Source organism: Mus musculus, chromosome 12 (assembly GCF_000001635.26).
Source record: "Mus musculus strain C57BL/6J chromosome 12, GRCm38.p6 C57BL/6J".
In the NCBI taxonomy this organism is placed as follows: Eukaryota; Metazoa; Chordata; class Mammalia; order Rodentia; family Muridae; genus Mus; species Mus musculus.
The window spans coordinates 90,787,908-90,813,443 of record NC_000078.6 but is presented as its reverse complement, the minus strand read 5'-3'; the positions used below and the strand labels follow the sequence as shown (position 1 = coordinate 90,813,443).

At 37.0% G+C, this 25,536-nt stretch overlaps 1 long non-coding RNA gene and 1 pseudogene across 4 annotated transcripts in view; both read right to left on the bottom strand.

Moving 5' to 3' along the window:
• Positions 1-1,198: 1,198 nt before the first annotated feature.
• Gm26512 overlaps positions 1,199-25,536 on the bottom strand; it is a 74,146-nt gene continuing 49,808 nt past the window's right edge. For 2 of the 4 annotated variants that reach the window (XR_872906.2, XR_001780664.2), the window contains exons 4-5: positions 22,201-22,299; positions 1,199-2,634 (exon numbers count right to left, since the gene is read on the bottom strand). This is a non-coding gene — a long non-coding RNA (predicted gene, 26512). Of the gene's footprint in view, positions 2,635-11,043; positions 11,220-15,730; positions 15,823-22,200; positions 22,300-25,536 lie in introns of those variants that run through there. The other 2 variants (XR_001780663.2, XR_001780662.2) reach the window with 2 other exon arrangements.
• Positions 11,709-11,825, bottom strand: n-R5s65 (annotated as a pseudogene).

Genomic DNA, 25,536 nt, shown 5'->3' with positions numbered 1-25,536 from the left:
TAGATAATGCTATGTAAATTTTAGTGCCACTTCTAAGTCATGTGTTGAAATTAACTCCCATTGTGATGGTAGCGTGCTTGATTCTTGACAGTCAGTTGCTCTCAGCAAGAATCCAGTAGTTCTACAGTATGTGTAAGGACAGATGGTCCTTGATAAGTGTTTATTTACTCTCTTTCTTTCACTACACAGTAATTTGTAACAGTCAAGGAAGTTTTCAGGTGTTTTAATTCATGTTTTCAATGCAAATAATCAGATAAGATAATGTATGATTTGAGTATTCATAGTAACAATTAGAGCTGACAAACTAATGCAGGAAACTAAAATACTGTTTAAAAATTGCCATCATTTAAGTATTAAGAGGATAACAACATTCCAGTTTGTTAAGACACAACCATTTATATACTGGTAAATGCATCTTTTCCCAAAACCAAGTATTTGTGTTATGAGCAGTATAGATATATTAGATTCTGAGCTTCAGTTTTTAAATTCAATTTGCACATCAACTTAAGTTTCAGCTCACAGAGTAAGGTGTCAGAGGACTACTGAAACATTTATTGGATAAAGAACATCAAAATACGCATTCTCTCCATTTGGCTTGAATTTCCAGTGTACCCCAAAATTAGGAAATGTGAGCTGAATTGGGAAGGAAGCAATCACCCCATCTTTGCCAATGCTTTTTTCTTAGCATTGAGGATTATCGTTACTGTTTTATACTCAACTGCTTCTAGACCAAAAATATGACCTTCTGTAAATCTTGCTAACACAACATTCTTAACTGAAAAAATGTAACAGATAATAATTAGCATTTTGTAAAAATGTCTTTACTGAGCACAATGACCATTATTTAAACATTTATGGCGTATCTAAAGGGGTTGTAGGGAAGTTCCCTTTAACCCTTTCAATTTATAGTACTTATTGTTGCTTTTGGGAAGATCTTTAAAGTGACTGTTTGCATTACAAAGGACAATCGCTGCTAAAGATCCTCTGGCAACCAATATATAAATATTTAGTAAATAAAACATAAACCAGAAGGATTACTCAATAAAGCATTTCTTTTTCTTTTCAAGTGGAATTGAAACATTCCTCTAGCAAGGGCTAGCTCACAATTAATTGGACCCTTTATTAAGGATAGATGACTTGGTCAAGTACTGTAGCATATTTATTTATCCCCAAAGAAAATGCTTTTGAAAGTTGCAGAAGGGGGGATAGATTTTCTTGAGCTATTGTGTGGTCTAATATTACTTGATTGCTCTATTGTAGTGTACTAGACCACAACAAAGGCAACATATGACTTATTTTTCAAAGAGACACAGAAAAGAGACAGATTCTGCAGAGTTCACAGCTGCTATTGTTCTCTTACAGTTATTTTCAGTAATTTTTTAATACATTGAAATGGCCACACACAGTAAGAATAATCTTGACATAGCAGTTTTGAGGGAATTGGCTTTGTAATTCTAGATTATTATGTGCTCATTGTCCTATTTGAGGGAGTTTTGTTATTATATCACATATAATCCAATAATAGAAGAGTTGAACTTCAAGTAGTTGACATGAGCTTATATTTTGTAGAGATTAAATTAAAAGCATATGAACTTGTTCTTCAATTATATTTTTATATTTAGAGCTAGTTAAATCTTTATATCATTAATACTCAGGGAGGGCCTACCTAATTTTTCCATTGATAAATAACATTTTTAAAAATCCTAACTGTTTTATTCTATACCTACATTTGACAGTTAATTGCTTTTATGAATAGTGTCTATACATCTGCTATTGACTACTTATGCAATTATGTCATCAACTTCTCCTCCTCAAGTCTAGAAATAACTAGCTGTCTATTGAATAATTATAACTGTAGTTATTTTACATTATGGAAGAAATACTCTTGATAAACTCTTACATGGTCAACAAATGTAACATAAAGATCAAATCTGGCTTTATCTTAGGAAACTGACAAGCTGATCCTAAAATTCATATGGAAATGTCAGAGCCCTATACTAGCTAAAACAATCTTGAGAAAGATATATGTGCTTACAAGTCTCATTTTCCCTTATTTTAAACCCACTACTGAGCGGTAATAATCAAGCCAGAATGGTACTGACACAGGATAATTGTATATAGATCAAAGTAATAGAATTAAGCGTCTAGAAAACCATTGTGGTGTTCTGTTGTTCATTTAATTTTGACAGAGAAAGCAAGTTGATTCAATGGAGAAAAAAATAATCATTGTAAAATAAATGATTCAGGTATAACTTGATATTCATGCGAAAATGCAGATTTAAGCACATATATAATGTGATATACACCATAAAAATAAGTGACAGCAGACTCAAGCGTAAAAGTAAAACACGTGTAAACCTCTGTGGCGTTGGGTTGGCGATGGCTTCTTAGGAATCAGGTTGAAGGCATCATAACAAACCAGAACGTGGGTAAACTAAACTTTAGCATCAGTCCAGGCTTTTATGCTGAAAGGGAACCAACAAAAAGGTGACCGCAGAATGGGAGGGACTATTCAGCTGTCATGTAACAGGAAAGGAACTTTACTGCCGGGTGTATGAAGAACTCTTACAACTCAACAAGCAACCCAGTCAAAAACTTGGCAGAGGATCTGAATAGGCAGTTCTTCAAAGGAATCTGGGAATGATGAAAAAACCACATGAAAAGATGCTTCGCACCATTCGTCATTAGGGGAAATATAAGTGAAAACCACAATGACATTCTACTTCACACTAACTGAACGGCTATAATAGAAGAGACAAAGGAGACACAGTTGTTAGTGAGCACAAGAGTAAGTCCGAACTCACACTTTGCTTGGTTGGTAACACTTTCAGACATTCTAGTGAAGGGTTTCAGTTGCTCAAAAGCTTAAGCATAGAATTATCATAGGGTCCCCAAATTTCATTTTAAATATTGCATGGCACACATACACACACACACATACACACACACACACATGCACACACACGCACAAATGAACATTTCACACAAACACTCACACACACACAAGTTTTTGTGTCCGTATTATTTATATTAGGCAAAAGGAGAGAAACAACCTAAATATTTACTAGTACATGAATGAAAAACTAATTATAATGTAGCAAAATAAAGGAGTGCAATTTGGTGAAACTCATAAAGAAAGCATTGGTGAGATGGCTCAGTGGTTTTGAATATTTTCTGTTATTGTGGAGGGCTGGAGCTTGTTTTTCAACACCCTTGTTGGGCAGCACACAGCTGCCTGTGATTCCAGCTCAGGGGATCGGATAACCAGTTTGGGCCTCCGTGAACATCTGTACTCACACGGCACACACAACACACACCAAGTACATGCACACATGCAGAGAAAGAGAAATAAAATAAATCTTAAAAAATGCAAAGAGAATGTCACAGCCTAGATGAACTTCAAATGTAAAACCTTTATTACAAAGAAGCCTGTCAGAAAACATTCTGAATTCCATTGATATGAAATGCTCAGGATGAACTAATCAACCAAAACACGCACTCAGATTGGGGATTTCCTGGGGCTGGGAAGAGAGAATGGCAGCACCTGCTGAGTGTATGAAGTTGCTTTGTGCAGTGAGAAAATGTTCTAAAATTAGACAATGGTGATGATTGCACAATTCTGTACGTCTACTAAGATCTTCTAAATTATAGACTTCACACGAGTGAACTGTGCAATGCAAATTCTGTATCAATAGCACTGCTAAGCAAGAGATCACCTGTGAAATATCATCTAAAAGGCATATGACTGTTTTCCAGGCATGTTATTCCTAATGATTTTAGCATGTGTTTCATATTAGTCCCCCAATAGAGTCTATGTTAATCTAATTTCATGTTTTTTTCTCTTCCCCTTTTGTCTATACTTCTTCTCTTCCAAGTTATTCAGTCTGTAAAATTAGAGTTCTGTGGTAGTGGACTTTGAGCATCTGAGATCTAGATAATATAACTAGGTCTTCCCATATTTTAACAAGAATTAGTGTAGGTTATTACTAATTAATTGACTAATTTTGAGACATGGTCTCATTCTCTAGTCCAAGTTGACCTCAGACTTGTAAGAATCCACCTCCCTCAGTCTTCCATGTTCTGGGATAACAGATACGGGCCACCTTTCATTGACTAGCTGAAGACATTTCAGTTTAATATCTACTAAACACATACTACTACTTCCATGTTTATGCTTGATATTGGCAGGTGTACTTGACAATTATAAATCATAACTTCACGCTGTAGGACCTCAGATAAATGGTCTTTTTCTGAGTTTTGACATTTCTTATTAAATTCGGAGAAAATTTTATTTTAGAAGATAGCAGAGAAGAAATTGAGTTTATTTCACCTGGGGAAAGAGAGCTCAAAGAGAATATTATAGTACTTGAAGTATCTTGGATACTGAGCATCTCTGGTTTCTGAGACACACACTCTCTCTCTCTCTTTCTCTCTCTCTCTCTCTCTCTCTCCCTGTACACATGTGTGCACACACACACACACACACATGCATGTACTCAGGTATGTTCGAGAGCACATGTATTGAAACAGAGGTCAATAGTCGGTATACCTCAGGATCTGTCCTCCTTGCTTTTTGAGACAGTCTCTCAGTGGGTCCTGGGGATTACTAGCTAGCCAGCAATCCACTAAGCTCCATTCACTTCTGTCTCCCAAGTGCTGGGATTCCAAGCCTGAGATACCATTCCTGGCCTTCTAGGTGGGTGCTAGGTATCTGAACTTGGGTAGTCCTGGTGGCTTGGCAAGTACTTTATGGTCTAAGATCTCTCCCCTGCCCTGGTTTACAAGAAATATTCTTAAAGACTAGCTCAGTGAGCACTAAATGGAAAAGACAAAACCTTGAAAGTCAGAATTCAAACACTGAGGTAATTTGCCAAAAAGCTTTCCTTCTGGAAACATAGTCCAGTTCATTGTCTCGTTGTTCACTGGCTTTCATCTGCTCAGCAAGCCTCAGCCTCTATTTTCTCATCATGAAGAGGATGGCAGTCCTACGTTAGTAACTTGGTGTTTGTGCACACAAGGGGCTAGATATACCAGTAATGGTTCCATTCCATTCACATTGAGGCCTCGCTTATAAAAGAAAATAAGAGATTTAGCCTACCCCAAAGTGTTTATGCTTTAATATTACTATTCCCCAAAAGCTGTTGGGTTTAAAAATGGAAAAAAAAAAAAAAACCTCTTTGTAGGGTTATATATAATAGGTTGTAAGTGAGGATGGGAGATATTTTAGAACACACAGAACGTCTTAAGATCTTCCAAACATTATTATGGAGGTAATGTGAACATAATTTTGGCCAGTTTGCTCATACTGTCACATAAATTATCAACTAGTTGGCTGATATTTGGTTCAATGGCTTTGGTGTAAGAGCCAAAAGTATTTAAGTACTTATGTGGTACTTAAAATCGATGGGACACAATGGCATAGCATTCAGTTTCAAATGCTATGGCATTATAACACAAAATATTGTGTGACTAAGCCATGAATTCATTGTTATAACTGAAAAGAGACTATACACAAGGAACTAGCATCAGTTAGGTCTTCTTATAGGCAGCCTGGTCAGTTAGGGACCCCTGACAAGTAGGAGAAGAAGGGGGAATAGGAAGGATCTAGGTAGTGGTGGTTGTTGCCTGATGGTGTGTAAATACTGAATGCTACTGAACTGTATATTAAATTGGTTAAATCATAACCTTTATGATATGTCCACTTACAAAAGAATGTAACTAAATATAATGGGTTGTTTACATATATATGATATATACATACATACTGAAAAATGCTTATATCTAAGAGCCCAAGGACATAGACTGGGAGAAAATATTTGTAGAAGACAGCTGGCAAAGGATTGTTATCTAAAATATGTAAAGAATTTTAAAACTAAAAGAATAAGACAATTTACCTAATTTTAAAATGGGTTAAATACCTTAATGGACACCTCCTTAAAAAAGGTATTTAGATGTTAAATAACCCATCATATACCAGCAAGGAAATGCAAGCTAAAATAAGGTGCTACTTCACAATAATTCCAATGTGCAAAACCAAGGCTAAACCAAAGGCTCGTGAGTGTGTTAAAGAGCAGTAACTGTCATTCACGGTTGGTAGAAACACAAGGCAACTAGAGTCACTTTGAAAGTCAGTTTGACTGTTTCTTAGAAAACTAAGTACATTCTTTTGAGATGACACAGCAGTCACAATATTTCATAATTAACTCCAAAGGTGAACATTTGTGTGCATACACAAGCACGCTCATGATTGCATCCACACAGCAGTTTTCATTCACAAGTAGAAAGTCACAGTCAGCCAAGATAAGTTTAACTAACTTGATGAATTGCAACCAAAATAATTTAACATAATGTAATGTTAAAAGAAGTGAGCTACCAAACTTAAAAACAAAAAGAGATATCGAAGGGGGCTGGTAAGATGCCACAGCAGGTGAAGGCGCTTGCTACCACACCTGATGTCCTGAGTTCAATGCCTGGGACCCATATGGTGAAAGAGAAGAACAGAGCAGTACACTACTGATAGTTGTTCTCTGACTCCCCCATTCACACCATGGCATCTGCACCTCCATACATGCACACACAAAACAAACACACCAACAAACCAACCAACAAGTAAGTAAATGGTAAATAGCATTAAAAGGCACAGAGAGAAGACATCAATGTATATTACCAAGTAAAGAAAACCAGCTTGAGAAAGTTATGTGTACTATACGGTCCTAACACTTTAACACTCTTGAAAATGCAAAACATTAAGTCAGGATTTAGAGGGAGCAGAGAAGTTACTTGGAAAAGGCCTTCTAGGGCACTGGAAATGTTTTCTTTTTTCCTTTTTAAAAAACACTATTATAGTACTGAGCATATCCTATTATATATGTCTAGTCAAATCCTTGGAGCACACAAACTAAAGCAAATGCTAGTATAAATAGGTTTTGGTAGACAATTATGTGTCAATGTAAGTTTGTCACTTGTAAGAAATATGCTGTTCTGGTTAGGGTTGTTGAAAATAGAAATATATATATATATATATATATATATATATAATGGGAAATTTGTCTACTTGAGATTAATTTTCTTTCCATGAACTAAAAATAAAGTCTAGTTTTAATAATGTACAGATGACAGGGTTAGAGAGATGGCTCATCAGTCAAGAGTCCTTGCTATGTAATTGAGGATAGAAGTTAAGATGCCATTATCCATGTATCAAACCTGATGTCATCACACATACCTGTAATCCCCACCTCTGAGTTAGAGCAAAAGGGAGAGGATATTGTGGCTCTTTAGTCTGTAGTCTAGGCAAGAAAACGAGAGCCCTAACTTCAGGGAGAGACCTTGACTCAAAGAAATAGATGGAGAATCATAGAGAAAAATTTGATGCCCTCCTTTAGCCTCTGGGCCAGCATAGACATGCACAAATACACAAACACTTATAGAGATGAACACATATTAAGAGAGTAAAAAAGTAAGTGTATATAGGTAATAATTATATATCTTGGTGTGTTTTTCACAAACCATACTTACTCTTCATAATCAACATTATCATCAAGAAACTGAGAATCTCCTGTACAGTAGGAATATATCATTCCTCTTTCTGTTGCTCTTTGCTGTGGGTCACTGCTGTCCTGAATTCCACCTCAGATGAAGTATCCATTGCTTTTACTTTTTACACGTTACTGTATGTAATAAAGCAGCTGGATATATACTCTTGGATCTGACTTTTTCATGCCATTTGCTCGCCAGCCATCCATATTGTTGCATATAATTATACATAATTCAGTTTCATTGTGTATATTTTATTGCTCAAATATGATACAGTGGACTGAACCAATCTACTGTTAATGAACACTTAGGAAATGTCTATTTCATTGTAATTGTGAGGTGACTTTTATAACCAGTCATTTTGAGTTATCATACAGACATATCACTATTGAATTTATTCCCAGATATAGTTTGGCTAAATCATAGAGTAAATATATATTCATCATAGGATCTTCTCTCAAACTTGTGTCCAAAGTGATTATTTCAGTTCACTCCCTGCCATCAGTACTTGTATGTCCTGCTTGCTTCTCATCTTCATTGATATAACCATTCTGTTATTATTTTTTCAGTCTTTTTTATTTTAGACGTTGGTTTGTCTTATGACAAGTGAAATTCTGTTCATGAAAATGGAGTTTCCATGGTGTCAATACCCTCCAAAGCCCCACTTCCTTTTTTTTTTTTCCCTTAGATGTTTTCTTCATTTACATTTCAAAAGTTATCACCTTTCCTAGTTTCCTCTCCAAAAATCTTCTATATGCTCCGCGCCCCTCTCCCTCTGATCCCCAACCCACCCACTCCCACTTCCTGGCCCTGGTATTCCCCCATACTGGGGCATAGAATCTTCGCAAGACCAAGGGCCTCTCCTCCCATTGATGGCCAACTAGGCCATCCTCTGTTGAATATGCAGCTTGAGACATGAGCTCTGGTTAGTTCATATTGTTGTTCCTCCTATAGGGCTGCAGACCCCTTTAGCTCCTTGGGTACTTTATCTAGCTCCTTCATTGGGGACCCTGTGTTCCCTCCAATAGATGACTGTCAGCATTCACTTCTGTATTGGCCAGGCACTGGCATAGCCTCACAGGAGACAGCTCTATCAGGGTCCTGTCAGCAAAATCTTGTTGGTATATGCAATAGTGTCTGGGTTTGGTGGTTGTTTATGGAATAGATCCCATGGGGTACAGAGCTAAACAAAGAATTCTCAACTGAGGAATACCGAGTGGCTGAGAAGCACCTAAAAAAAAAATGTTCAACATCCTTAATCATCAGGGAAATGCAAATCAAAACAACCCTGAGATTCCATCTCACACCAGTCAGAATGGCAGGGAAGAGAGGCCCCTTGGTCTAGAAAACTTTATATGCCTCAGTACGGGGGAACGCCAGGGCCAAGAAGTGGGAGTGGGTGGGTAGGGGAGTGGGGGGGGGGCTCTGGGGGACTTTTGGGGTAGCATTTGAAATGTAAATGAGGAAAATACCTAATTAAAAATAAATTAAAAAAATTCAGGTGACAGCAGATGCTGATAAGAATGTGGAGAAAGAGGAACATTCCTCCATTGCTGGTGGGATTGCAAGCTGGTACAACCACTCTGGAAATCAGTTTCGCAGTTCCTTAGAAAATTGGACATAGTACTACCTGAAGATCCAGCAGTACCAATCCTGGGCATATACCAGAAGATGTTCCAACTTCTAATAAGGACACATGCTCCACTATGTTCATAGCAGCCTTATTTATAATAGCCAGAAGCTGGAAAGAACCCAGATGTCCCTCAACAGAGGAATGGATACAGAAAATGTGGTACATTTAAACAATGGAGTAATGCTCAGCTATTAAAAACAATGAATTTATGAAATTCTTAGACAAATGGATGGATCTGGAGGATATCATCCTGAGTGAGATAACCCAATCATAAAAGAACACACATGCTATGCACTCACTGATAAGTGGATCTTAGCCCAGAAACTTAGAATATCCAACATACAATTTGCAAAACTCATGAATCTCAAGAAGGAAGACCAAAGTGTGAATATTTTGTCCCTTCTTAGAAGGGGGAACAAAATACCCATGGAAGGAGTTATAGAGACAAAGTTCAGAGCTAAGACTGAAGGAATGATCATCCAGAGAAAGCCCCACTTTCTAATTTAGTCACTTTGTGTGACTAGACTCCAATATAAGAATCAAGAAGAGATACATTTAGACCTTCACTATAAATACATCAACTAGTATAGTTTCTGAAATGGCTTCTCAATGGTCCTTATTAAATACCTGGATATCTCTGCTTTGACTGAGTCAATATTCTGGTTTCATTTTTTTTCTATATTTTTTCATCCCTACATTTAATTTTTTCCTTCTTTTGTTTATTCATGGATAAAATAGTGGCTTTTAAACCTGGGTTTGACAATTGTTTTATTGGCAATCAGTAGCAAAAGGATTTCAGTGCTCACCATGAATAAGTTAACAGTTGTCTTGACAGAATTAAAAGTTTCCTTCTTTTGAGGTAATTCACAATTATTTTGATGATGTAAATAATTTGGGTAGCCTGTTTTTATGAGGAATAAAAAATTCAAAATATATTAAAATCTCAAATGGGCAAAGTTGTTGGTTATGGCTACTTAGATATTTATCTAGTACTGTCTACTGTGTAAGAAATAATTGGGCATGTCAAATAACAGATAAATATGAATAATATAAAAACTTCCTGATTACAACTAAGAGACAAACATGTTAAATTTGAATGCTATATAAAGTTTGGTGTCTTCAAAGTCTACATAGCACTACATTGTACTTTTTTTCAAAGACCTTTTAAGAAATTGAGAAGAACAATTAACAATACCTTAACTGAAGAATGGTAAAACTAGTTAATCAAGAAAACTTATTTTGTTCAAAGCCAGCCTGGTCTACAGAGTGAGTTCCAGGACTGCCATGGCTACACAGAGAAACCCTGCCTCGAAAAACAAAAAACAAAAAACAAAAAACAAAAAAAAGAAAGAAAGAAAAAAAACCTTATTTTTCTAAAGAATTATGTATAAATTCTCTTGCACAATTCTCTGTATGTTAGCAATTTGTTTCCTGTGCTAGCCTATTCAGATACATCAAAAATTCAAAATGAGCCAATCATGAATTGACTAATAACTTTTTAAAATGTATATATTTTCATTGTATAGATGTATACAATGTATTGGTCTAATAATTGACTGTGAACAACAGTAGATGGAAAATTTATTTGTACCACTGCCTACTCAACCAAAGCCTCAGGGAACATTGAAGAAAGGCTTGAAGATATATAAAATCTGAACGATTAGAAGGGGTGTGGCAAAATGCATTCGTCTGGATATGTAATGGCTACTCTAAACATGAACTTGTAGTATCTGTGGTTTACAACACAAGACTTGTACACGACCAAGCCAGCTAACTAATAGTTATGACAACACTCTAGTCTTCACTGAATCCCAGGATTAAAATTAAAAGCACTGAAGGCATATCTGCATGTCAGTTTACTTTTAGGGCTTCATAACTCACGTGATCACTTCTACCAATTAGTTATCAGCGTTACACATCATTATACGTTGCAGAAACTGCCAAATAGCATGGCATAATTAATGACGTATTTGTGTAACCATTTTTGTAATCACTGTGTTATGGAATACAGTGACATCCAGGTTCATTGTGTTGAATCTGTCCATAGTTGTCTCTGAAAAAGAAAGCACTGTAAGTGCGGAAGATATTCTTCCCTGTACACAGCGGAATTCAACCACAGTACCTCATTGCTTTGGGATGGGTGATGATCTCTGATTCTAATATGACAACCAGAATGAGTTTTCTTATCTAGTTATACTTCAGGAGCATATAAGGATGCCCTTGCGATAATTAATTTGATACATAGAAATATAATAGAAATGACCATTTATTTGTGTATCTCTCCATCAGCCCTTGTTCCATTCATCAGTAAACTTAAGAAATCAGCATCTAATACAGCTGCCTCAAGGATCAGCTTCTAACCCTTGCAGGGCCAATCATAGATGTTTGCTAAAAGAATTGATGACGTAATGAACAATTGACTATTGGTCAAATTAAATGAAAGATTTCTGACTGGTAAATATATTTAATAGTTGTCTGAAGACAAGACAAAAGCATTATTATGGAACTGTCTTTGCACTGAAATGAAAGCATATAAAATAGAAGGATACTGCACCTAGTGTTCCCAGGCGGCCTCCCATCCAAGTACTAACCAGGCCCGACCCAGCTTAGCTTCCGAGATCAGATGAGATTGGGCATTCAGGGTGGTATGGCTGTAATCTGGTGATTCTATAGGAGGGCCAACAATCCTAATTAATCTGGACCCCTGAGATCTCTCAAACACTGGTCCACCAAACAGGCAGCATACACCAGCTGATATGAGGCCCCCAGCAGACATACAGTAGAGGACTTCTGGGTCTGTGTCCATTCAGAGATGATGCACCTAACCTTCAAGAGACTGGAGGCCCCAGGGAGTTTAGAGGTCAGGTGGGGTGGCGGTGGGGGCATCCACGTGGAGACAGGGGTGGGAGGGGAGGAGGTGTGGCATGTGGATCAGTCCAAGAGTGGATTGTGGGGCGGGGAATGGAATATGGAGTGTAAAAAATAAATTAATTAAAAAAAATAGAAGTATACAAACATTTGATGGCATTTCTCCTTAGTGGGATGTCTTTCCTTGATGGAATCATATTTGCTATGGAACACAAAATGTGGCCATTTTAAATTCACCCTGAGCTGCTACGTCTGAAGTTTATGGAGGTCAATTACCAATATTTTCTTTTCTAACAGCATTGTTTAGAGAAACAATGAGAGACAAAAATGTGAAGATTCTGAGAATATTGGGTCATATACCTTATTTTCTATATAGTTTCTCTAGGGGAAAATCGTGCAGCAGAAAATGATAATATCAAGAACATTTTAGTGCAACAGTCTGCAGTGATATTCTAACCTCCCCCCACCCCCTGCCTTTGGTAAGTAATACTGTTTGAAGTCATGGACTTCTTTTGCTGTGGCCCACCTCCACATCCTAGAAAAGTCATTTATATGCTGATGAATTTAATACCTTGTGCCCTCATTTTTAGACAAACATCATTGGGTTACTTGGATGTTAGCAAGAAAAATTAAACTCCTTCAAGTCTTCATTCAGGAGTAGAAATTGAGTGCTTTATTATATTTCTCTCTAATGGAAGAAATACCAGAAAGGGTGCATTGCATGTTTTATGTATGGGAATCTTGTTTCTTATGCCTCAAATGTGTTTTACTATGGCTTGGGAGCTATAATAAAGCTTTTTATCTCTCCCTGTTGTCCATAAATGCTTGTGTGTATGCATCTGTGACAAGATAAACACTCCATAAGGCTTATGTATGCATGTATATCTGTTAATTCCTTTTCTACTTCAGGGGCTGGGACACAGATAGGAGGACAGTGCAGTGCAGTGGAAAGAGCATATGCTCTTGACCTTGGCTGCAAATCTGCTTTTACCTGTACAAGTGCCTTGCTAGAGGCAAATCACTTAATGTTTTTAAACCTTATTTTTCTCATCTGTACAAATGATTCAGTTGGAAAAATAACTTCTAGGATTAGTTTTAAAATCCTTTTTATGAAAGATGGAAATTGAATTGCTACAGGGAGGTTGAAATGATTTATCTCAAGCATGCAGAAGGTGTTGAGCACATCAAGCATGTGCTTGATAAATGAAATATTTTCTTTTAATTGAAAAAAATTCTTTTTGTACAATACATTCTGACCAACTCCTTCTAGACCATCCCTACTTCCCCACCCTGCCAACTTGACTTTTTCTTCCTCCTTTTTCTCTCTCTTTTTAGGAAAAACAAATAAACAGGCAAACAAAAATAAATAAACATGACTTTGAAAAAATATATAACAAAGAGAAAGCACAAAAATCACACATACAGAGACAGTGGCACACACAATCACCCCCCCCCAATCCTCATAAAATCATAAACTCTAATATATAAGCAAAACACATAAGACTAAATAAATAAATAAATAAATAAATAAATAAATAAATAAAATGCCCAAACAAAGCAATATGAGACAAAAAGTCTACAAAAATACCCTTGAGTTCAGTTTTATGTTGAACATCTACTGCTGAGCACGGTCCTACCCTTAAGTGTCATTAATATAACAGTGTCTTTTTACCCCAGTGGAGAAAAAATAATTTTCCCTTTGTAAGCAGATGTCAATTGGCGATAGCTTCTTGGTTAAGGAATGAAGATCTTTTTCAGAGCAATTGTTTTTGTATTTGGAGACAGGGTTTCTCTGTATAGCCCTGGCTGTCCTGGAACTTACTTTGTAGACCAGGATGGCCTCGAACTCAGAAATCTGCCTGCTTCTGCCTCCGAAGTGCTGGGATTAAAGGTGTGTGCCACCACTGCTCGGCTAAGGAATGAAGAACTCTTAAATGATGTTAAGTTTTACATATTGACTTGACTGGGCCTAGATGTTTGTCAAACATTGTTCTGCATATTTTATGAGAAGGTTTTGGTTCGCAGCTAAGATAGAATCAATCTTAAAGCATATTTGTAATGTCAGTGAGCCTCACCTAATTAATAGAAGCCTTGCGTAGAACCAAAAGTCTAAATGGACAGAAATGCTTCCTGCCTGACCAATTGAGCTGAAACTGGTGTTTTATAGCATGCGATTTTAGATGGGATTTTAAAGCCCTGTTTTATTGAATTAGAACTTATACCATTGGTTCTTCTGGCTCTTAGGCCTTTGGACTTGAACTTGAGGGAGCAATATTTATTAAAAGTTGCTGGCTCCTTGCCGGCAGGTCCAGGCACGAGGAGAGAGGTCCTGATCCCTCCGGGGTCTCTTTGGGGCTGAGTGGGAAGGTGAGTGTCTATGGCCCAAAAAGAAACACAGCCAGGTTGGGAGTCTGTCAAAGCAGCAACTCAATTTTTTGGCATCAGCCTCTCGCTTATATAAGTTTGGAACATAGGAAGGGGGATTTTTGGTGGGTTAAGATAATGCAGGAGGCAGGCAAGGGTGACCGAGGGTATGGAGTGACAGACAAGACCAATGGCAAAGCTCTACATCAGCAACCGTGGGGCAGAGGCAGGGCCAAACAGGTCTTGCTGAGTCATCCCGATGGAAGTGATTGAGACAAGTCTCAAAACTTGAGCCAGGCTTAGGCTCTCCCACAAGGACGCAGAAACTCGACCCAGACTCAGGCTTGTCTTCAAGGCCCAAACCAGGGCCAAAATGGAGCTCAATAGAAAACAAGTTTTGGGACTTCACAGTGTAGTGTCTGTTTCTGTCTCTACATCTTTCCCTTCTTCCTCCTCTCTATATTCCCTCTCTGTTACCTAGAAAATTCCAATATATCATATCTATATACAACGATTCTTTCTTCTCTATCTTTATTCAAGAAGCCATTAAGCTTTGTGAGTTTGATTTAAGCTTTGTGTCATCTTTACATGTTAGATTTTATAGGATTAAAGTTATTTTAAATGTTCAGAAAACAATGTATTATTTTGGGAAACGGTTTTCTAAAATTTCATACTTCATAGTAAATATGTATTTTTTTTAAATTTGGAGTGGTTTTTTTTTGTTGTTGTTTGTTTTTTAAAATGGTGAAGTCAAGACATAATTCTACCCTATAGGTAATAACAGGATTTTTTTTTTATACTTACAATAGAAGGTCATTTACAGAAGCAAAGAGTGGTTCATCTAAACAGTTTATACCACAGTTTCTTAAATATGAGTAGTGAAAATAGTTTAGTAAATTATAAGTCCTCCTTCTGAGAGCATACTTCTAGAAGACAATGTGTTACATATTAGAGAAGGAAAACTATAAACTCTTTATCACTTATGGAGTTAAGTGTGATGAAAGAGACATAGATATCTATTATGCGAGAAGGGCAATATCAACCCTATAATTGAAGATGATTTCTTCCAATGTTTAATAATCATAGTAAATTTTGTCATTATCGTTCTGATTTCTCACTGTTATGAGATTCAGGTTCAACTGTAATTTAATTGAGTTTGTGCCGATCATCCCATGGATTTAGTGAAGCTAATTCATGTTTCTTGTTCTTGTTATATGATGACTATAAATTATCTGAAGTTTAATTAGACTTTCTTAGATTGCACTAGGTTCTATGTGTCCTCTCATTCTAGAATGTGTTTTAAAGGAGGTTTTTCTGAGACATGCTGTTGTCATGGTGAAGAGGAAACAATTTAATTCTCCAAGGCCATTCAAAGCTTCTGTTTGATGTCATGTGTGTCTGTCACTCAGATTCTTTAGGCAAATCTAGGTACATTGCAAAACATCAAAATCAATAGACAGGTTCATGATACAACTGAGGAGAAAGCAAATATTTATAACTAAGCAAATTACCACCAGCTGAGATGCATGTAAATTACGTGGAGCACTAAACACAATGTGTGACGCGAAGAACTTATACAATGTTCTGAAATCAGATTGTAATAGCAATGACAATGATAATAGTTGATTATGTGGAAACACAGATAATGGAGCAATTCATAGCTAGAGTAGGAACCATTACAGAGAAAGAGACGTTGACCCAGGCACTCAGAGGAGAAAGAAAGAAATATACTAGATTAAATGAACACAGAAAATAGCAATAGGAAGGGACCTTTTCTAGTTTGCTTTTTGTTGCTGTGATGAACAATGACCAAAACTGACTTGGAGAAAAAAGGTGGTATTTTTGTTTGTTTGTTTGTTTGTTTGTTTTACTTATGGGTTATATAGTTCATCATCAAAACAACCTAAGGCAGGAGTCCAAGAACTGACCTGTAGTCAATGGAGGAAGGATGCTCACTGGCTGTGCACAGGCTCACATTCAGCTGCCTTCCTTTCCTTTCCTTTCCTTTCCTTTCCTTTCCTTTCCTTTCCTTTCCTTTCCTTTCCTTTCCTTTCCTTTCCTTTCCTGTCCTTTCCTTTCCTTTCCTTTCCTTTCCTTTTTTCTTTTCCTCTCCTATCTGTTCCGTTCCTTTCTCCTTTCCTTTCTCCTTTCCTTTCTCCTTTCCTTTCTCCTTTCCTTTCTCCTTTCCTTTCTCCTTTCCTTTCTCCTTTCCTTTCTCCTTTCCTTTCTCCTTTCCTTTCTCCTTTCCTTTCTCCTTTCCTTTCTCCTTTCCTTTCTCCTTTCCTTTTTCCTTTCCTTTCTCTTTTCCTTTTTCCTTTCCTTTCCTTTCCTTTCCTTTCCTTTCCTTTCCTTCCCTTCCCTTCCCTTCCCTTCCCTTCCCTTCCCTTCCCTTCCCTTCCCTTCCCTTCTGTTTGTTTAGCTGGTTTTGTCTATTTGTTTGTTTAAGACACAGTCTCATTCTATAGTTTTGGCTGGCATGGAACTTGCTATATATACAGGGTTGGCATAGAACTTGCTATGCTTCAAGAGATCTGCTTGCTCTGCTGCCAGAGTGCTAAGATTAAGGATGTGTACCACCACCCTTGGCCGATCCTTTTTCTCATAAACCTGAGTCCCACAGTGGGCTGGGCTGTCCTGCATTACATCTCCTGTATCAAAGCAGGAAAATGCTCCACAGATCTGCCCACTAGTCAATCAGATGGAAACAATTACCCAATTGAGGCTCGCTATTCCTAAGTATACCAACAAGGACAATTGAAGCTAACTGTGACAGGGACTAAGCTAGAACCTAAGCAGACATAGAGTATCAGTCTCTTCCTAGAAGCTTATGTCCGATCAGGTATTCCATTTACGATGAGCTCAGATGCAAGTAATGGCATACTCATTTAAAGGCAGTTTAAATAATAAAATGAAAGAACGGATTGTCTTACTAAAGAAAAAAAATCCAAAGATGGGATATTTCAAGAGTCACTCAGTATTATGGGATGTCTTCCAAGCTTAGGGATTGTCTTTGTATCATGTCACACTTGGCTTGGTAGCTTGTGTTCTCAAGGCTCTTTCCTTGTGTTCCCAAGTTTGTTTCTTCAGCCTCACTGAGTAGCATACAAGCACAGGGTGGGAATTCCTTCTTTTGTATTTATTTTTAATCAGCCTACAAAGCATTCTTCTTGGGAATCCTCCTCCGAGAATGCAATTGCTTTGTCTCACTGTCTAGAATTCCTTCGGATGTTCATTCCAGAATTATCACTGGCTAACAGAAATGGACTGGCATGATGGATTTCGAATAATAAGGAGTCTAGGGAAATTCTCATCTTCTCTAACTTTATTTTCTACTCATACAAAAGAATCAAATCAGCATTATCTTAGCAAACATGATGATGGCAGTGTTTGAAGTCAATGAATATTTTAATGATTCCTATTTACCTTTAATTGTTTACATGAATTGTCACCTTTGAATAACTTCTGGCACTAAATTGATATGATTGATATTTGGAAGCAACATTTGCATATTGGGCCCCACAGATTTTACACAGTTCATTTGTGTATCATGGTAACACAGATTCAGAACATTGAATCGAAACTGGGCTTTATCAATAAAATAATACACGTTTTACCTTCCCTCATTTCTCAATAATTTCATAGATTAAAATATCTTATTCTATATTTTCTTTTTTGTGATGCTATAGCTAACTTCAGCATTGCTAGCTTAGTTTCTTCGACAAATATCTGTTATTTCTATAAAAATATAAAGAAGAAAGAATTCCTTGTCTTCTCTTGAAATACTTTTTATCTCATACAAGGCCACTTTGAACTTTTGGTCAGTCTGTAGTTTCATAAATGGCCTGCCATCTGTTCATAGGATTATCCATAATAGCCTTTGGGTTCAAATAAGTGCATTTATTAGCACATAAGAAACAAAAGCAAAAGAATAAATAGTAATCAGCAGATAAATAGAAGATCATCCAATTGGGTATTTACAGCATTCAGCAGAAACAACTGGGGAAGCTTGGTTAACATAGTACAGCCAGAGTCCCCAGTTATAGTTCTGGACAGAATAACCAATCCACATGTGATGCTTGTCATTCCTACCACAAGCACTTTGTATGCTGGAATAAATAATAGTGACCTTAGTTGAAATGGGTTATTTTGTAGCTGTTCTCAAGGGTACATTGTTTTTAGCATTCTTCTCTTTACTCCATAGTTCTGCAGCACAAACAGTCTTGAAGCACATGAGATAAACCTTGAGAAACAGGGGCCCTTGCTTCTAGAATACACTCTTCACAAGAGTTAACGGCACATGACATTGTTAACAAATGCCATTTAGTGTCCAGATACTCATTCCAAAGAGAACCTTTACAGTGAACATTAAATACTGAATAGATGAAATGATTCTGTACATATACTCACATCCCACATTAAAATATCAATGCTTAATTTCTACATAGGAAGCAGGTGAATTTTCTGAAGCAAAAAGGTAAAAATCCATTGAGTTCTATTCAAACCGCATGGTGCTATGACTCATTAGATTAATCCCCTCTGCTCATGACACATTTCAGTGCCCACACATGTTCAGTGCTCATGGCTTGGGCTCATGTATTTGAGTCAATTATGGTAGTTATTCATCGGGGTATTAGAAAAACCTCTACCTTTTCCTCCTGACAACTTTCATTCTAAGCTTTTTGCCACCCCACCTCTACTGCCTGGTGAAATGCAAATCACAAAGTAGTGCTAAAAGCAGGGAATCAGGAAAGATGGATCTTCAGAGAAGATCTGGAAAAGATATGAAAACAATGAGGGCAAAGAGATATGCAATGGCTGCTCTAATAGATGGATCCATTGACAAGAGGGCCATGGTAACCATGAATACGGAGGGAAATGACAAAGCTTAGACAACTCAGTCGATTTTTTATAGGCAGATTTTTCCCTCTTTTTTCTTATTTTGAAACTAAAATGTGAATTTTTAAAGCTGTGAAGTGATAAGGGTTTCTGTAGATATTTACGTCAGGATTTGTGAGCCTTAATATTTTCTGATTAAAACAAGCAAGCAAGCAAGCAAGCAAGCAAACACAAAGATCAAACAAGAGGATTGGGCTTACAGTGTTTGGAGTCATTTGCACTTACTGTGGTCTTCCATAATCATTTTCTTTTTTTTAAAGACCATGAATATAAGACAGGAGATGTTCTTGCAGGGAGGACCATTGGAGAATCAAATGCTTTTGAATCATATAAACTACCCACTTAATTTAAGAAAAGGTAAACTGTATCTTCTCTTTATTTGTATTATTCTCCTCTTTTTAATTTGATTCCAGCTAAGAGCAGAAATTGTTATTTTGAGTTGCTGAAACTGTAAGGTTTTACATTTTCTTATTTAACCAATATAAGCCTTCATTAAGCAGGAAGCAAACTAGCATGATCTTGGTCACAAGTTATGCATATATATTAATGTCTTAAAATGTCTATATCCTCTAATCTAATAATTTACCGTATATGTGATTGCTCTAAAGTAACAGCCATGTGATCCCCCCAAAATGCTAAAGTGCCAAGTGCTTTCTCACAGTTGCAAACAATTTAATGGTAATAATGAATCATAATTGCATAGTTGTATTATTATCGTTGATGAGAGTCTGTGTTGTAAAAGAGTAAAGCTTTATACAATTACTTAGGACTACTTGATGAAATTTAGTTCATTGTCTACAGTAGAATTCCAGTTTCATTTAGGTCATGCAGATATATCTGTGTAAAGTATAATGAGCATGAACTTCAAAAGGTTAACTATGAATAAATGGGGAAAACTGTTCCAGAAGGTTTTCAATTTTTTCCCTTAATTGTGTTCCAAAGCTAACACCAAAAACACATGCCACTCTGTGGTCTAAATGGGTAGTAAAAATTAAGAGTTTGATTGATGAATTTCAAAATGCTTCCCAATTTAAAGTTAGCAAATGAATCAAGCAATGGGTTGAATCCTTGGGTATTTTCAGCTCGTGTTTTCCAAAGGAGCAGGGAGTGTAGTATGAATATGCTCATGGTTCTTTTTCAGCTTGGTGGTTTTGTCTCTAACTTGTATCAGATTTCCAAATAAACCTTGAAGGAAATGACCTCATCAATCCCTTCGAAATGTCTGAAGGGAGTGGCTTCACATAAAGACAGCAGGGAGAAATGAGCCAAGGACTCTGCTTCTTCTAGAAAGCTCCATTCAGGTTTTAAAAGGGTTTCAAGAAGATTCATGGTACCTTGGTGCTTGTTGTTAGGCTGATCAAAACAGTGTGCGACACTCTTTTATTGTCTGTGTGCCAGACTTTGCCCTCTGTCTTACTATTTCTGGAATTATGAAATATCTTCTAATTGATAGGAATGCTTCATCTAATAACATTTTATTCTCATCAAATAGTTTTATAAAATAAAATATTTTAAATATGCAAAATATGCACCAGTGACTAAACTTTCATGTATTTAATCATTATGTGTTTTCAGTGGAGTAAGCGAATGGGGAAGCCCCTCCTCTTACAGGATTCTCTGTTTCAATATTCAGGAGTGGGAAGCAGTTGTCAGGACTCTTAGGTAACTTCTGTAGGAAGTTACTGCCTAAGAGCTTGCCACAGTAACAAAGTATCAAATCTGACTTTGTCTCAAGGGCTTGTGTCTGCTCCTTATTGGTGGCTGAGGACTTAATGCAGGCAGTATTCTTAGAAGATGTCGGTTGGCTTTAAGACCCTGGTAACCACTGTGCTTTTATAGTTGGTGCTTTTATAGTTAGTGCTTTGAACATGTATCTTATACAAAATTATGAGGTTCTAGAGGGAAACAACCCATCTGCCAGGCCTTTCCTATCACTCACATAGGGAGAGAGCATAGAAGTGGTCTTGAAGCCTTTGGTGAACATAAACTTTGTGTATTTCAGCAGGTATACAGAAAAACCACATCACTGGTTTGGCCTCTATACCTAAAAATCCAGTCTATTGGTAACAGCAATTACAGGTGATTTTTTAAAAAAAGATTTAGTTATTATTATATGTAAATACAGTTAGCTGTCTTCAGACACAAGAAGAGGGCATCAGTGAACCACCATGTAGTTGGTGGGGTTTGAACTCAGGACCTTCGGAAGAGCAATCAGTGCTCTTAACCACTGAGCCATCTCCTCTCCAGCCCCTCTTTCTCTCCTGTTCCTTTTCATGATGTCCTTATTTTCTTTTCCTTCTGGTACCTGCTTCTTGCTTCAATGTATTCTTGTGTATCCCAGGCTGTTTTCAAGCTGGTTATTGTCTCAGCCTCTCAAGTGATGATTACAGGCTTGAATCTCAGCACACACACACACACACACACACACACACACACACACGGGGGGGGGGGAGAGGAGAGAGAGAGGAGAGAGAGAGAGAGAGAGAGAGAGAGAGAGAGAGAGAGAGTATAAGTTCTGAATAGTTTCATAGAAATGATAACATTAACAAAAATCATTTTGTAGCATTAACTCTGTCCTGCTTACTATTGCCATTGTTTTATACATGTATATACACATTACCTCGCCAAATCTTTACATAGTCCTGAGTCACACTATCCTCATTTTATAGATGAAAAGATAGTCCTAAAGTATCTAGCCCAGAATTGTGTAGTCATTGAGAGTAGAGTCAGATCTAGAATCTAGGTAATCTTGCCTTACTACCTCATAAAATCTCTGGTTATCTAAGATTCATTTCTAGTAAATGCAAAATAGAGTCCTGATGTTAACGACACCACCATTCCAAACATTTTGCTGAACTCCATTTATCACAGGAGACAATAGAAAATTCAAATGAAAATGGGCTTACCGTTACCGATGGCTGATAAAAAAGGCACTCCTCACTTGAAATCTTCCAGGGTTCCATATGGGCCAAAGGTTATGTTCTCTCAGAGATGATCAGCTAAGACTTTGAATTTGAACAGAGAGCATTATTTGAACTTTTCTAAGTAGTAACTAATTCTAGTTTTCTTGAATATCTTATTTATTTATTTATTTATATGCACACAATGTGTTTATTTAAAGATTGATGCACACTGTTATTCTAATGAGGCATACATTAAATTTACAAATATAAATATGACCTAAAGAAGCACATACATATTTTACATTCAAGTATTCTTATACTTTAAAAATTTTATATATCAAGCATATTTCACACTGTGAATAAAATCTTGAAGGCAATCTCCTGAGATTTTACTGAAATATGCATATATACATTAATTAGTTTAAAATTTTGATTATATTACAAATAAACAGTTATTACCTGATGAGTTCTAGAAGTGATGACTCAGCAACCTGTATACCTTATGAGACCTTTTACTTTAGGCTTTGAATTATTTTGAGGAAAATTCCACTTCATAATTTTAGTATAGTTTTGTAAAGTATGGAAAGTTTTTTAAAGACATAAAGACAAAGTACTACGATTATAGGAGAAAATCAAACAGTTGTTTTAAAAAATATTTTCAAGTGTTCGGTCACCATTCAAAGTTAGTATTTGTCAAATAATTTCTAATCGTCTGAATCAGAATTCAAATGAGATCCATGCATAGCAATAGCTGACAAGGCTTTCCAGTGTCATTTGTTATTTAAGTTCATTCTTAATCTTTTTTTTTTTTTTTTAATTTGAGACTCGAATGTTTTCCTTGAGAAACTGGGTCTTGTAACTCTTTTTTTTTTTTTTTTGGATAGATTTTTTAATTGGATATTTTCTTTATTTACATCTCAAATGTTATCCCCTTTCCCAATTTCCTCCCTCCTGGAAACCCCCTCTTCCATCCTCCCTCCCCCTGCTTCTATGAAGATGTTCCTCCACCCACCTACCCACTCCCATTCTCCCCCCCCCCATCCCCGCTTTCGATTCCCCTACACTGGGGCACCTATAGAGCTTTCATAGGACCAAGGACCTCTCCTCCCATTGATGCCTGACAAGGCCATCCTCTGCTACCTACCAGCTGGAGCTATGTGTACTCCTTGGGTGATGGCTTAGTCCCTGGAAGCTCTAGGAGGTCTGGTTGGTTGATATTGTTGTTCTTCCAATGGGGTTGAAAACCTCTTCAACTCCTTCAGTCCTTTCTCTAACTCCTCCATAGGGGACCCTGCGCTCAGTCCAATCTGCGAGCATCTGCCTGCTTCTGCATTTGTAAGGCTCTGGCAGGGCCTCTCAGGAGACAGCCATGACAGGCGCCTTTCAGCATGTACTCCTTGGCATCCACAATAGTGTCTGGGTTTGGTGACTGTATCTGGGATGAATCCCCAGGTGGGACAGTCTCTGGATGGCCTTTCCTTCAGTCTCTGCTCTGCACTTTATCTCCATATTTACCTCTGTGAGACATGCTGTGTGATCTTTTAGTCTCCCATTTATGACTTGAGTGAAATTATATATTTAACTTTTCTAAGTAGTATCAAATACTAGTTTTCCAATACTAGTTTTCTTAACTATTTTTTCTTTATACGTAAACCCAAAGCTTTGTACATGGTCAACAAGGATGCATAGATGGAGAGCCCCTGATTTTCTGAAGTTCAACCACATGGATCTCCTATTTTACCCATTTGCTTATTTACTTTGGGAAACATTGGTCATTCATGAATTCCCCTCATTTCCTATATTTTCCCCTTATTTAATATGGCTACACGTCTTTGAAGGCCCAGCCTTAAAGACAGACCCCCACTCTGAGTTAATTGACCATCCTTTTATATTCTGGCCCTTTCTCAAACCCATTATATATTTGCTTACACAATTATATTTTGGGTATTTGCCTCTCCTATTATTATTGGTTCTTCGTAGGGGCAAACCATGGGTTTTGTTTGTTTCACCATTGTTTAGCATCTAGCAAAGTGGCTGCAAATAATCCACATTTGGTAAATATTTACTAAGTAAATGAATGGGCCCCACAATCGTGATTTCTTAAAGGGATCTTATGTGGTTGCTTTGAGATTAAATGAGATTTATTCATAGACACTCCCTGTCAAGTTGAGTTCTAGATTACTCGTAGACCCTGAAAAAAATAATCATAATCCCCCTTCCCTTTTATTCTTCTTGATGTTAGTGACTCCAGTTGGGACTATTTTCTGCTTCTTATAAACCACGAATAATGATGATGAATGATGTCTGGTGAAGATGCTTTGCATGGGGATGTGGGAATTCATGGAAGAGTAAACAGTGAGAATGAAGACAGAGGAGTTGAATGTGGCATGCAAAATCTGAAGAAAATAGGTCATTTTGATTGGCTTAAACTGAGGGCTGTGCTGGAGGGTTATGAAGGGAAGCGGAGCTTTAAATCATATTGGGAGGGTCTTATTGAGGACTTTAGATAACAAGCTGACTCTTTAAAGGTTTTGGGATTATTGTAAGTCTGAGAAGCAGATTTTCATGGAATACCTTTTCGATGGTAATGAGACAAGTAATGATTGCTATGCTGGTGGCTTTGTACACATGGCCAACACTTCTTTGTTGGGTCTCTTTACCATTTAAATGCTCATGTCTCCAAGACTTTTAGTGTAGTTTTCTCTTATTTTTCACTCATTTTCTTCAACTGTCCTATGTATTATCTTTTTTTTTTTGTATGACTGCAATTTAATTATACCATTTCTCCCTCTAAACATTTCAATATACCCTTCTTCAGTGTCCTTCAAATTCATGGCCTTTTTTTTACTCACTAATAGTTACTAAATGCATGCATAGACACACACACATGTATATGTATATTCTTAAATATGACTTGCTGACTTAATATGTTACTTGTATGTATATTTTTATGAAATCATATGATCAAAACATTTCTTTTATACTTACAGATATCAGTCACCTAGCTGGCATCTTTTATGCCTACTTGATATATTTCAATTTTTTTTAAAGATTTATTTATTTTATTTATGAGGACATTGTAGCTGTCTTCAGACACACCAGAAGAGGGCCTCGGATTTCATTACAGATTGTTGTGAGCCACCATGTGGTTGCTGGGAATTGAATTCAGGACCTCTGGAAGAGCAGTCGGTGCTCTTCCAGAGCCATCTCTCCAGCCCAATAGATTTCAACCTTAATGTATCTGAAATCAAACTTAACCCTGCAAACTTCTTCCTCTGTTGTTTTCTAGTCAGACACATCCTCACTGTCCAACTCAGGTGCCTGGGAGTCATCTTGAAT